The sequence below is a fragment of the Pleurodeles waltl genome, chromosome 10, assembly GCF_031143425.1.
Source record: "Pleurodeles waltl isolate 20211129_DDA chromosome 10, aPleWal1.hap1.20221129, whole genome shotgun sequence".
NCBI classification, from domain to species: Eukaryota; Metazoa; Chordata; class Amphibia; order Caudata; family Salamandridae; genus Pleurodeles; species Pleurodeles waltl.
Window position 1 is genome coordinate 32,279,186 of NC_090449.1, and position 15,169 is coordinate 32,294,354.

The window sequence follows — 15,169 nt, forward strand, 5'->3', positions numbered from 1 at the left end:
ATATTTAAATTGTCCGGTCCAAAATGGGCATCAGCCATTGTTCCTGGGCCAATGGGCATTAACACATGGGCAAAGCCCACACAGGAGACCCGAATCCATTGGAGAGAACACTGCAGGGGCATCAGATAGCAAAACTACAGGCACCTCAGGGGAAAGGGAAGGGGGGGCACCTCAGCCAGATGAGTCCACGACGCCAGATCCACAAGGGGCCTCCATGGCCACTGTGCCATCCTGGGGAGTGCAATGCCACAGTCTCACAAGTCTCTACAGTGGGTGGGTTGTCCACTGTGCCATCCTGGGGAGTGCAAAGCCACAGTCTCACAAGTCTCTACAGTGGGGGGATTGCCCACTGTGCCATCCTGGGGAGTGCAAAGCCACAGTCTCACAAGTCTATACAGAGGGTGGGTTGCCCACTGTTCAATCCTGTGGAGTGCAAAGCCACAGTCTCACAAGCCTCTCAAGTGGGTGGATTGCCCACTGTGCAATCCTGGGGAGTGCAAAGCCACAGTCTCACAAGTGGATTACAGACTCCACTGGTTCTGGAGGAGGCATGGTGCCCAGAGTGCTTCGTGCAGCCCTGCCCGACACAGATGCAGGCCTGCCCCTTCTGCCAATGGGCCAGCAGTGCGTGACACGGCGGTGCCCAGCGGAGCGGTGCTTGAGAGGAAGGGCCCAGCGGAGCAGTGCTTGAGATGAAGGGCCCAGCGGAGCGGTGCTTGAGAGGAAGGGCCCAGCGGAGCGGTGCAGAGACGGCGGTGCCCAGGGGAGTGGTGCTTTAGAGGAAGGGCCAAGCGGAGCGGTGCAGAGACGCCGGTGCCCAGCGGAGCGGTGCTTGAGAGGAAGGACCCAGCGGAGCGGTGCTTGAGAGGAAGGGCCCAGCGGAGCGGTGCTTGAGAGGAAGGGCCCAGCGGAGCAGTGCTTGAGAGGAAGGGCCCAGCGGAGCGGTGCTTGAGATGAAGGGCCCAGCGGAGCGGTGCTTGAGATGAAGGGCCCAGCGGAGCGGTGCTTGAGATGAAGGGCCCATCGGAGCGGTGCTTGAGAGGAAGGGCCCAGCGGAGCGGTGCAGAGACGGCGGTGCCCAGCGGAGCGGTGCTTGAGATGAAGGGCCCAGCGGAGCGGTGCAGAGACGGCGGTGCCCAGCGGAGCGGTGCTTGAGAGGAAGGGCCCAGCGGAGCGGTGCTTGAGATGAAGGGCCCAGCGGAGCGGTGCTTGAGATGAAGGGCCCATCGGAGCGGTGCTTGAGAGGAAGGGCCCAGCGGAGCGGTGCTTGAGATGAAGGGCCCATCGGAGCGGTGCTTGAGAGGAAGGGCCCAGCGGAGCGGTGCAGAGACGGCGGTGCCCAGCGGAGCGGTGCTTGAGATGAAGGGCCCAGCGGAGCGGTGCAGAGACGGCGGTGCCCAGCGGAGCGGTGCTTGAGAGGAAGGGCCCAGCGGAGTGGTGCTTTAGATGAAGGGCCCAGCGGAGCGGTGCTTGAGATGAAGGGCCCAGCGGAGCGGTGCTTGAGAGGAAGGGCCCTGTTCAGCGGTGCTTGACTTGAAGGGCCCTGTTCAGCGGTTCTTGAGACGGCGGTGCCCTGTTCAGCGGTTCTTGACTTGAAGGGCCCTGTTCAGCGGTTCTTGAGACGGCGGTGCCCTGTTCAGCGGTTCTTGACTTGAAGGGCCCTGTTCAGCGGTGCTTGACTTGAAGGGCCCTGTTCAGCGGTTCTTGAGACGGCGGTGCCATGTTCAGCGGTTCTTGACATGTGTCTCCAGGGCACCAGATCCGGCCATGAAATGGATTTCACTCACCACCAGACATGTGGCTGCCGGGCCCTTCGTGCACATCTGTCTTCTCGCTTGCTTGGCCCTCCTGTGCTGCAGTCCCGGGCCCGTGGGTGTCCTTCTTCACACCTGGAATGGGGCTGGTGGGGCCCTCCTGGGCTGCTGCCGGACTTGTCGGGCGTGCTGCCCTTGCCACCCTTCCCTGCTCCTCTGTGGCCCTTTCCTCCCTTTTTCGGTGTGCCAGGTGGCACCCCACTTCCTGACGGTGCCAGGGTAGTGCCTTTGGAGCCTGCTGTGTCTGGCCTCTCGCGCCGGCCACTTGGTTTCTTGGGTTTTTTTCCGGGGGGGGGCTGGCTGTCTCTTTACTGCTAGCCGAAGTGGATGGCCTTGAAGGTGGGGGACTCCAAAATCCTTGGACTATTGTCCTTGTAGGTCCAGGGTTTGTGGTGGCTGAGGTGCTGATTGGAGACTTATGAGTTGGAGGGGGTGGGTCAGGTGATGGGAAGAGGTTAACTTTGGACAGGAAAAGCTTTTTAGGAGCAGTGGGAAGGGTAGGTGTAGTGGGTATGGGAGTGGAGGAAGAGGATGTGGTTGTAGGAGAGTCAGGTCTGGTGTCTTTGGGTGCAGGTGCTTGTGTTGGAGGCTGTCGTGAGGTGGATGGCTGCCTGCGTTTGTGTGGTTTGGAAGAGGGGGTGACAGACACACTGGGAGAGGACACAGGGGACGTGTAAATGGTAGTGGGGGTGGTGACTGCACGTGTGCGGAGTGTTCTGGTGGGTGTGCTGGTGATGGACGTAGTGGCTGATGATATTGAGACGTCACAGGGAGGGAGGAGGGAGACGAGGAGGAGGGGGACACAGAGGAGGCAGTGGCTGTTGGCATGTCTGCATGTGGATGTTGCTTGTGTGAATGCTTGTGTGATGTGTGGTGCTTATGTCAGGATGAGCTTGCCTTGGGTGTTGAGGTGTGTGCAGGCTGGTCTGTAGGTGTGTCTGGGATAGGCAGAGGTACAGGGGAGTTGGACTGGGTTAAGGAAGTTGGAGGTGGGAGGCAGGAGACAGGGACAATGGCTGCCGTCAGTGCTGAGGCCAGAGCGTTGAAAGATCGCTGATGGGCATCCTGACCCGAATGAATGACCTCCAGGTATGCATTACTCCGGTGCACCTCCCTCTCTACATCCTGGATGGCATTCAAAAGGGTAGACTGCCCAACAATGAGCGTCCTGAGGAGGTCAATGACCTCCTCACTGAGGGCAGCAGGGGTGACAGGGGCAGGGCCTGAGGTGCCTGGGGCGAAGGAGATGCCCACCTTCCTGGGTGAGCGGGCATGGGGCGAAGGCTGAGGGGCTGCTGGGAGGGCGGAGCTGGTGCGCTGGGTGGCGGCTGTACCTGTTGTTGCGGTGGGCACGGATGTTGCCGCCACCACAAGGGAGCTCCCTTCCGAGGACGTGTCTGTGTCGCTGGTGTCACCACGTGTCCCCGCTGTGGAGCTCCCCTCGCCCTCCGTCTCACTGGTGTACTCCGAGTCGGTTGCATGGCCCTCCATGGCCATGTGAGATGCAGCTCCCTCGTGCTCCGATGCCACTTCTCCTCCGCCTGATGATGCTATTGCACACATGAACAGAAAGACCACCAAAAAGGGGGGGGGGAGAAATAAAGACATGTTGAGTGCATGCATTGGCGACACAGTTGGCGGAGAGGACAGACACAGAAGCCCCCTGCACTACGCCGCGCAGTTGGTGTACACTACTCAATCCGTGGGACATGGCCTACAAGCCTATGGACGACATCTGCACACATAGATGACACAGGGCCATGAAAACCAGTACTAGGCACCCTACAGAGGTGGGGGGTGGGGGCACAGGGCCATGCCTTACGGAGGGGACTAGCCTACAGAAATCGCCCTGGCCTAGGGATACCCACAGCCCTCCTCCCCCACCGAGACACCTCCACTGCGCGCTAAGATAGCTGAGTGTGCTTGTACTCACCCCCTTGTGTCTGCTGTGATGTCCTCACGCGCCCATCCAAATCGGGGTAGGCCACCGCCAGGATCCGGGACATCAGGGGGGTCAATTGACGAGTGGCACCCCTCCTACGTTGGGAGGCCATCCCCAGCAGAGCCTCCGCGGTCTTCCTGCTCCCGCGGCGGATGTCCTCCCACCTCTTGCGGCAGTGGGTGCCCCGTCTGTTGTGGACCCCCAGGGTCCGAACGTCCTTGGCGATGGCACGCCAAATGACGATCTTCTGATGGGCGCTGACCTATGTGACATGTAGAGGGGGAGAAAATAAAATATCATCATTTTCTGCATGCTCGATGTGATTGGCCCCCCATCCCCACCCTTGCCATGTGGCACATGCTCTCATCTATCGTTTGATGCATGCCTCATTCGCTCCCCTCCCCACCATCGTTCATTCACCCCACTCAACCCAGGCATTGGCCACAAAGCATGGTCCCAGTGTACTTACCTGTTGGTCTGGAGGACCGTAGAGTAGCGCATACTGGGGGAGGACCCCATCCACGAGTTTCTCCAATTCTTCAGAAGTGAAGGCAGGGGCCCTTTCCCCAGTCGCAGCAGCCATTGTCTCTTCCAGACCGAGGTCACAGCAGCACTTGCAGTATAGGTCCTCTCCTGTGGAAGATCAGGTCTCGAGTGATTAAGCAGATAGAAAATGGCGGTCACGCCCGCGGCGGTGCGTACCGCGGCGGTGCGTACCGCGTCCGCCGGCGCACATTGTCATTGGCTCCTGAGACCCATAGGGTTCAATGTTAACCAATGCAGCTTTGCACCGCAGTGTTCGACCGCCTACCGCCACGGTGTGCCACGCCAGCGCATTGACCTCACATCCCACTGTCGCACTTCACAGGTCAGGCAGCCGCCATTTCAAGGGCCCACATGGCTTAAATTCTACTGCGTCACACATACCCAGACCTTGCATCAACACTCATACAAGCCATTCAATGCATTGAGAATCGTGTACTGTGCAAGCTGTGGGAACGTACCTGTGGGTTGATTGACTCTGTGCTCCATGTTGTCCTTCCTAGGCACCGTCCGCTGGGACTTGCGAGGAGATGGAGGAATCTTCCCGTGTACAGACCGCTGGTGGACCTGTTGACAATGGAAGAACGACATGTCATACTAACATACAGACTTGACAGAGCCACTATACAGGAACTGTGTGCCCAGCTGGAGCCAGACCTGATGTCACCCATCCGCCAACCCACAGGGATTCCCCCTCTAGTGCAGGTTCTGTCAGTACTCCATTTTTTGGCAAGTGGGTCATTCCAAACAACAGTGGCCATTTCATCTGGGATGTCACAGCCTATGTTTTCCAAGGTGTTGTCTGCCCTGCTGAAATACATGCGGAGCTACATTGTTTTCCCTGAGGTGGGCGATTTGGCTACGGTGAAGGGTGATTTCTATGCGCTTGGACATATTCCCAACATCATTGGTGCAATTGATGGGACCCATGTTGCTTTGGTCCCCCCCAGCACGAGTGAACAGGTGTACAGGAACAGAAAAAGTTATCATTCCTTGAATGTCCAGGTGGTCTGTTTGGCTGACCAGTACATCTCCCATGTAAATGCCAAGTTCCCTGGGTCAGTGCATGACGCCTACATCCTGCGAAATAGCAGCATCCCTTACGTGATGGAACTACTTCAGAGACACTGTGTGTGGCTAATTGGTGACTCTGGTTACCCCAACCTGTCCTGGCTACTGACCCCAGTGAGGAATCCCAGGACAAGGGCGGAGGAACGGTAAAATGAGGCCAATGGGCGTACTAGGAGGGTGATCGAGCGGACCTTCGGCCTCCTGAAGGCCAGGTTCCGGTGCCTCCATATGACAGGTGGATCCCTAATGTACTCACCAAAGAAGGTGTGCCAGATCATCGTGGCCTGCTGTATGCTTCACAACCTGGCTTTGCGACGCCAGGTGCCTTTCCTGCAGGAGGATGGTCCAGATGGTGGTGTTGTGGCAGCTGTGGAGCCTACGGAGAGTGAAGAGGAGGAAGACGAAGAGGACAACACAGACAACAGGGCACAGTAATACAGCAGTATTTTCAATGACATACTGGTAAGAATCAACACCGGCATTTTAGATTTACTTAAAGTCTCCTGCCTCTCTACTGTCTGAGTTTCCCCCAGTGTATGTTAACTGAGTTGTGACTTTCCCTTCCAATTTCAGAGATGTGGGCCCCACACCGTGACCTCTGCTTTGTTTCCCCATGGACTACAGCCGTGTGACAGTGGTATGTTGTCATCACAATGTAACTGGACAATTTGGCACGGTTCTGTGTAATACAATTGTTGAAAAATACAGGCAGACTCCAGATTATTTTTGTGCAACAAGTGAGTTTATTAAAGTGCTCAATTTTGGGTAATGGTTGCAATTTGGTGAGGGGTGATGGTGGAGGATTGTCCATGGCAGAGTCCAGATTTTCAGTCTCACAGGTGCATTGTCCATATGCCTGTGGAAGGTGGAGCAGGGGCAGTTTAAGGTTGGACAGGGTGACAATGTGGGACAGTGGGATGACAATCAGGGGGTATCCATTCCTGGCGGGGGTCTTGGCATCTTACTCTGTCTTCTTCCTAGATCTCAGGCCCCACTTGCGGGGTGGTTCTCCTTCTGCAGGGGGTGGGGTTCTGGTGGCCTGTTGTTCTTGTGTCGGGGCCTCCTGTCCACTAGCGCCGGCGGAGGTGGAAGCCTGTTCTTGGTCCATGCTAGTGACAGGGGCCCTTTGTGGTGCCACATGGTCCCGCAATGTGGTGACAATCTGATTGAGAGCCACAACGATGGTGCCCATTGCGGAACTGATATGTCTGAGTTCTTCCCTGAACCCCATAAACTGTTCCTCCTGCAGTACCTGGATCTCCTGGAACCTTGCCAGGACCGTCGCCATCGTCTCCTGGGAGTGGTGGTAGGCTCCCATAATGGAGGAGAGGGCCTCGTGGAGAGTGGGTTCCCTGGGCCTGTCCCCCCCCTGTCGCACAGTAGCCCTCCCAGTTCCCCTGTTTTTTTCCTGGGCCTCTGTCCCCTGGACGGTGTGCCCACTACCACTGCCCCCAGGTCCCTGTTGTTGTTGGGGTGGTGGGTTAACCTGGGTGCCCTGTAGTGGTGGACACACCGCTGATTGACGTGTCCTGGAGACAGAGGCATGGGCCCGCTGGGTGGGTGCTGTGCTGGTGTTCCCAGACGGGGGTAGGTCTGCTGTGGCCTGTGACTGTCTGTGGGGAACCGACTGTCCCGAGGTCCCCGATGGGCCGGGCTGGTCATCTGGGTCCAGGGAGACAGAGCTGCTGTCATCACTGTGGGCCTCTTCTGGGGGTGGGATGGACATTTCTGGACCCTCCTGGGCGGTGTCGTGGTGTTCGGGTCCTGCAGGGGTATAAGAGTATGTTTATTGGTTCTGTGTGTGCCATAGCGTGCAATGGGTGGGTGCCCGTGTACCCCAGTGCTGGCATTCCTTTGTGGGGGCTGTTGTGAGGGTGGTTTGGGGGGGATGGGTATGTGCAGTGGGCATGCTTAGGTGATGGGTCTCCATGGTTTGTGGTCGCATGCAGGGCTTGGTGTTGGGATAGGTGGGTTGTGATGGTGAGACATTAGCAAGGAGGATGTGTGATGGGGGTGGGGGGGGAGGGTGGGGGTATGATTTGGCATGGTGGTTGGGGGGGATGAAATAGTTGAGATTAGACTTACCAGAGTCCATTCCTCCGCCTACTCCTGCGAGGCCCTCAGGATGCAGGATCGCCAAGACCTGTTCCTCCCATGTAGTAAATTCTGGGGGAGTGGGTGGGGGTCCGCCGCCAGTCTTCTGCACCGCGATGTTGTGTCTGGATACCATGGAACGCACCTTCCCCCGTAGGTCGTTCCAGCGCTTCCTGATGTCATCCCGATTTCGTGGATGCTGACCCACAGCGTTGACCCTGTCCACTATTCTTTGCCATAGCTCCATCTTCCTGGCAATTGTGGTGTTCTGCACCTGTGTCCCGAAGAGCTGGGGCTCTACCCGAACTATTTCCTCCACCGTGACCCTGAGTTCAGCGTCTGTAAACCTGGGGTGTCTTTGGGGTGCCATTGGGTGGTGTGGATGAGGTGTGAGGTGTTGTTTGTGGTGATGAGTGAGGTGAGTGTGGTGTTTTGTGCGTGGATGTTGTGTGAGTGATGGTGTTATGTGCCTGTGAATGCTCTGTACTAGCTGGTGGTGTCTCTCTCTGGCCTTAGTCAATAAATGGTTGTCGTAGGGGTTTGTGGGTGATGTGGGTGTGTGTTTTATATTGTATTGGGTGTGTGGGAGTGGTGTGTGTATGTTTATCAGGTGTGTGTATTTTGAATTGTCCAATGTGGTTGTGTTTTGTAAGTGTGTGTGTATTTTGAGCGCGGCTGTGTGTACCGCCAATGGAATACCGCGGTTGAAAGACCGCCGCGTGGATTCGTGGGTCGGAATGGTATGGGCGTATTTCTGTTGGCGTGACGGTGGAGGTTTGGTCATCGCCAGTTTTTCGCTGCCCGTTGGCGTGTCGGACTTTTGTGGATGTCGGGTTTTTGGCGGTTTGCCTGTTGCGGGTCAGAATGACGTGGCGGTTTCCCGCGGCCGCGGCGGTGTTATGGCGGTCTTCTGACCGGCGGTAAGCGCCTTTTACCGCCGAGGTCAGAATGACCCCCTATATGTCCACCCTCGATTTGCAGGACGCATATTTCCAAATCCCTCTACACCCTTCCCACAGGAAATATCTCAGATTTGTAGTAGCCGGAGACCATTTTAAGTTCAAAGTGCTACCCTTCGGTCTGAAATCGGCCCCCAGAATCTTTACCAAATGCTTGGCTCCAGTAGCAGCTTTCCTCCGAAGACAGAACCACCAAGCCCTCCCATATCTGGGCGATTGGCTGGTCAAGGCCAGGTCCAGGCCTCAGGCAATGAAGTCCACATGCGCCTGCATCGAGCTGTTCTTGAGCCTAGGCTTAACAGTCAACCGTGACAAGTCAGCCTTTCAGCCCTTAAGAAGGAGAACTTTTCTAGGGGCAATATTGGACACTTCCACCAACAATGCAACTCCTACAGAGGAGAGACGGAAAAAGCTCTTATCCCTCGCGAGGCACCTACGAAAAAGAAAGTGTTTCAGTTCGCCTCTTCAAGTCTCTGTTGGGGATGATGTCCTCCTGCATTCCTCTGGTACCATTCTGTCGTCTCAGAATGAGGCCCCTACAGGAGCAGCTAGACCTTCAGTGGACACAGTCCAGAAGATTTATCCACAATGTCATCAGAATAATGAAGCCCATGATCTCACCTCTGACTTGATGGGCTCAAGAGTTTCACTTATCGAGGGGACTTTCTTTTCTTCCTCAACCAGCTCTGTGGGTAATTAGTACAGACACTTCTCTCGAAGGTTGGGGCACCTTCCTCCAGCACCTACGAGTCAGGGGCAAATGGAAACCACATCAGGGTTTTTCACATCAATTACCTCGAATTGAAAGTGGTTCGATTAGCACTTCACACTTTTCTTCCAAAGATAAAAGGTTCATCAATACTCTTTCGGACGGACAACTCTACAGCAATGCATTCTATCAACAAGCAGGGAGGAACCAGGTCTCTGCTCTTATCGAGAGAATCTCAGCACATTTGGGAATGGCCTATCAGTCAGCAGATAAACCTTCGAGCAGAACATGTCCAGCGGATTCTCTGAGCAGGTCTCGATCATCCAGCCACGAATGGGACCTGGATCAAGGAGTGTTAAACCAAGTCTTCTCCCTATGGGGAAAACCAAACCTGGATCTCTTTGCCACCCCGCAAAATGCAAAATGCCAATTCTTTGCAAGCCGGGATCACCATCAGGGCTTTTGGGAAATACGTTTTCCAAGCCATGGTCGGGAATTTATGCTTACGCTTTTCCTCCCATTCCCCTAATACTGAGAGTTCTAGCAAAGATCAAGAACAAACGTTGCAAGCTTCTACTGATTGCTCTGGCATGTCCTCCCCAGTTCTGGTATACAAAGCTCCTTCTCCTCTCACAAACCATAGCATCCCTCTACCAGTGATGCCATCCCTGCTAACAATGAACGAGGGTCAAATCCTCCACCCGGATCCGGCTTCACTTCACTTGACAGCCTGGCTCCTGAACACCATGAGTTTGCGCATCAAGATATACCTTCGGATTGTAGAATCATCCTCGCCAGAGCTGCAGCTGAGAGTACCAGCAAATGTTATCGTCTGAAGTGGAAGAGGTTATGCTCATGGTGTACACAAGCTCAGGTGCATCCTTTCTATTCATCACCAGAGCAAATACTGCCTTATCTACTCCTTCTGGCCAGATCTGGTTTGGCTATCTCCTCGATTAGAGTCCACTTAGCAACGATTTCCTGCTATAGGTGGGCAGATAACGTACCTCCTTTGTGGTCCGCAAGGGTCATACAGCTGTTTCTTAAGAGACTGTTCAGGTCTTTCCCTCCAGTCAGGCCTCCTCCTCAATCGTAGCAGCTTAATTTGGTCTTGTCCCAACTAATGAAACCACCGTTTGAGCCAATTCACAAGGCAGATTTAAAATTTCTCTCCTGGATGGTCTCTCTCCTTCTCGCTCTTATCTTAGCCAGAAGAGTGCGCAAGATTCAAGCTTTCACTATCCAAGACAAGGTAATTTTACAGACGAATCCAAAGTTTATACCTAAAGTCCCTTCGGATTTCCATATTAACCAGCTGGCGGAGCAAGCTCTGCATTCTTTGGACATTCAGAGGTGCCTGAAGTTTTATCTTGATAGAACTAAGCAATTTAGACAATTGAACCAACTTTTTGTGGTGTTTAGTGCTCCTCGTAAAGGCTGAGCATTGTCCAAGCAAGGGATTGCAAGGTGGATAGCCTGTGCAATTAACTATTGTCATACAGCAGCAGGAAAACCTTTACAGAATCCAGCGCGTGCGCATTCAACAAGGAAAATGGCTATATCCATGGCGCTTTTTGCAGGAGTGCCCATCCAGGACATCTGCAGGGCAGCCACTTGGAAGTCTACGCACACATTTGAGAGACATTACTGTTTAGAAGAAACACAGCGGGGTGATGTGGCGGTAGGACAAGCGGTTTTACGACATCTTTTCCAGTAACAGTGAGCTCTTGTATTTCTTCTTTCCTTTTTTCCTGCCAGCCCAGTATACTTTGAGCACATTGTCAAGCATTGTTTCTTCCTTTCAGGTTATGATAATTTTTCTATATTTCTGGTCAAGATGCTGTTCCTTTATTATATTAATTGCTTATCAATTATTTTCTCTCTCCTGCATGAGCATTTTTCTTCAATGATTCTAGATATACATGTGGGTTCTATGAATATGTCCAAAAATGTATATATATATATATATATATATATATATATATATATATATATATTTATGTATGGATATCTAATACACAATGTGCTTCTTTGCTGCTTTCTATTCTGATTCAAGCATGTGAATCTATGAAAGTTCCAGTACTGGAGTAAGAAAATTAGTTAATTACCTGTAACTGTAGCTCTCCAGTATTGGAATCTTTCATAGGTTCACATGCAACCCTCCCTCATTCCCTGGGAAGCTCACCGTTACCTGTCTTCTTCAGATACTCTGGCACTCGTGCTTGGAAAAATCTGAGGGAATGGAGCTTCTCACAGGAGGGTTCTAGAGGGAGGGAAAGCCTGATTGCCTGGGACTTGCTTTGCTCCTTTTTACTCATAGAGACAAGAATAGGCTACTAATGTGAAAGCCTTTGGGTCTTTTCTCATTGCAGTAGCTTCAATATTGCTGTTTTGATGTACCGGGAGCTCCGATCTCAATGACGGGGAAGGATTCAAGCATGTGAATCTATGAAAGATTCAAATAATAGAGAACTACAGTTACAGGTAAGTAACTAATTTTCTTCTATCTGCTCCCAAAGGGAACCTGCACTTAAATAATATTTAAAGGCAGTCCCCATGTTAACCTATGAGAGAGATAGGCCTTGCACAGTGAAAACCGAATTTGGCAGTGTTTCAATGTTAGTACATATAAAATACATTAGTATGTGTCCTACCTTAAACATACACTGCACCCTGCCCATAGGGCTACCTAGGACCTACCTTAGTGGTGTCTTACAAGTATGAAAAGGGAAGGTTTAGGCCTGGCAAATGAATACGCTTGCCAAGTCGAATTGGCAGTTTCAAACTGCACACACGGGCACTGCAGTGGCAGGCCTGAGCCATGTTTACAGGGCCACTCATGTGGGTGGCACAACCAATGCTGTAGGCCCACTAGCAGCATTTGATTAACAGGCTCTAGGCACCTCTAGTGCACTGTACTAGGGACTTAGTAGTAAATCAAATATGCCAATCATGGAAAGGCAATTACACATACATTTTACATAGGAGCACTTGCACTTTAACACTGGTTAGCAGTGGTAAAGAAACCAGAGTATCAAAAACAGCAAAAACAGAGTCCAGCACACATGAAGAACCTGGTAAGCAGAGGCAAAAATTTAGGGGAGACCGCGCCAAGGATGCCAAGTCTAACAGAAATCAAAAGGTTTCATTTAAATGGGGAGGTGGAGTGTTGTTCTTTCCACCCAGAACAGTTTGTCAGCAATATTTTCTGGTTCAAAAGAAAAACAAAAAGTTCAGACCTGTAATAAACCTGAAGGAGTTGATCCACTTTGTAGAGTTTCACCATTTCAAGATGGAAACAGTACTCTGCTTGAGGTTTGATACAGATAGGGAATTTGATGACACACTTAGATCTGAAAGATGTGTACTTGACAGTTCCCATATTTCAGAGGCACAGAAAATGTCTTCAGTTTCTTTGGAAGGGAAACCTATACAGATTCATATCCCTTTCTTTTGGGCTGTTTTTTGTGTTTGGGTCCTTAGTGTTTCACCAATACTCTGAAGCAAGCCTTGTCCTTCCTCAGAATAAAGCAGTGACGATTGGTTGTGTACCTGCGCTAAATAATATTCTTCAATCAGGAGAAGGATCTCTTGGTGAATTAGGTGCAGATGGCAATGGACCTTATTCAGAACCTAGGGTTCATAGTGAATGTAGAGAAGTCAGATCTGCCTTCTTCCCGAAAAATAGACCTTTTGGGTCCTCCTAGTAGACTTGAAGAAAGGCATATTGATGATGCCAGTGGTAAAAAATAAGGGGATCAGGAAGGAATTACGATCGGTTCTGGTTCAGTCCCATATGTCACTGAGACATTTGGACAGAATAAAGGGTCTTATTGGCCTCCTTCATACTGACTTTTTCTCTAGATAAAGGGACCTTCAAAGTTTAAAAATAAGACATTTGCAGAAAGGGCTAGGATATTCTTTGATGGTTCCTTTAGATGTAGAGGTGAATGAAGAAGTGTCTTTGTGGCTGGCACATATGGCCGACTGAAACAGGCAGACAGTTTTTCCCTCATGCTCAGATCTTGTATTAGAATCCGATGCAAGTCTACCGGATGGGGCAGAAGGTCGGGCACTTTTTGAACTGGAGGAAGATTGTCCATGAAGAAGTCATAATCTGGTTAGAGCTTCTTTCAGGCTCCTTTGTAGTTCAAAGCCTGGTAAAGGGAAGAGTAAAGTGTGCAGTGCTCCTCTGGATGGATAGCATGAATGTACTCCAGTATCTCAACAAGTGTGGGAGGACAAAATCAAAACCATTAGCAGAGTTAACAAAAGCACTGTAGGAATTCTGCCTCACGCAGGGTATTTTGCCAGTGGCCAAGAACATTCTGGGTTTAGTAAATAGAATGGCAGATTATTACTCCAGGAGAAATGAGGAAATTTTTTCTATAGATCTCTGCATCCAGACTGATGACTCAGTTGGACAGGTATTTAAGTTGGAGATTGGATCCAAATGCCCTGGCAATGGACATGTTTCACCATGAGTGATCAAGGGGTGTTCACTACGTTTTCCCTCCCTTTGTCGTGATAGCAAGAAGCCTGGAGCAAATTTGCAGACAATGAGCCAGGGTAGTGATGGTGACACCTCTATCGAGAATTGTGTAGTGGTACCCAACTCTGTTGGAACTGTCAGTGGAGTGCCCTACTCTGCTGCCAGTCTTCCAAGGGATATTGAAGAATCATTTATGGCAGGTACATGTGATGGTGTCCAGGAACAAGCTAGTTTTGGTGGCACGGAATCTTTCAAGATGTTTGCATAATGGGCCTCAGGCACCAGGGGTTTCATGAGCCGCCTGCTTTTAGCGGCTACGGTGGGGTATGTTCTTGAGGGGCCTCTTTTGTCTGCAACTCAACAGTCAAAGGCTAATAAATAACTTGATGAGCCGGGTGCATGAGTGAGTGAAAGTATTCATGGATGGATGGGTGTATAAGTGAAGGGGGTGGGTGAGTGAAAGGGTAGATGGATGGATGAGTGAAAGGATGAATGTAAGGCTGAATGAGTGAAAGAATGGATTGATGAGTGAAAGAGGTTGGATGAATGGATAAGTGAAAGAATGGATGGATGAATGAAAGGATGGGTGGATGGATGGATGAAACAGTGGACAGATGGATGAGTGAAAGGGTGAATGGATGATGAGCGAATATGGATACATGAATGAGTGAAAGAATGGCTGTGAGTATGGTTGGATGGATGGAGTAACAGGTTGGATGGATGGATGTATGGATAGATGAAATGAGCAACAGGGTGGACGGATGGACAAATTGAAAGGATGGATAGATGAATGAGTGAAAGGATGGATGGATGATGAGTAAAAGGACATCTGTTGGGGCCTTATGAACCCCCAACTTTAACAGCTACAGTGGGGTGACATTATTGATAGGCCTCTTCTGCTTGCAACTTGGCAGACAAAGATGAGTGGGTGATAGGATGGATGGATATGAGTGAAAATGTGAATGGACATGTGAGGTAAAGGATGGTAGGGTAGATGGTAGGGTAGATAGATGAATGAATGAAGAAATGGATGTAAGAATGGCTGAGTGAAGAATGGAAGGATGAGTGAAAGGGAAGATATATGGATAAAAGGGTGGATAGATGGCCGTGAGAAAGAATGGATGGATGAGAGAAATTGAGAGCGGAAGGGTGGCTGAAAGTATGGATAGATGAGAGAAATAATGGATGGGTGAGTAAAAGAGAGGTCAGATGGGTGGATGGATGAACGGGTAAATGGATGGATAAGTGAAAGGATGGATGGATGAGATGAGTGAAGGGAGGATGGATGAATGGGATGAGAGAAAGGACAGATGGATGAGTAAAAGAAATGATGGATGAGAGAAAGAATAGATGAGTGAAAGAGGTGTATGGACGGATGGGTAAAAATATGATGGGATAGTGAAAGAATGCACAGATAAGAGAAAAGGAAGGTGTATGGATGGAGGGAAGGCAGGGTAAAAGGATGCGTGAAATGGAGGGTGAAGGGATGGACTGATGCATGAAAGCATGGATGGATGAGAGTCAAAGGATGGATGGGTGAGTGGA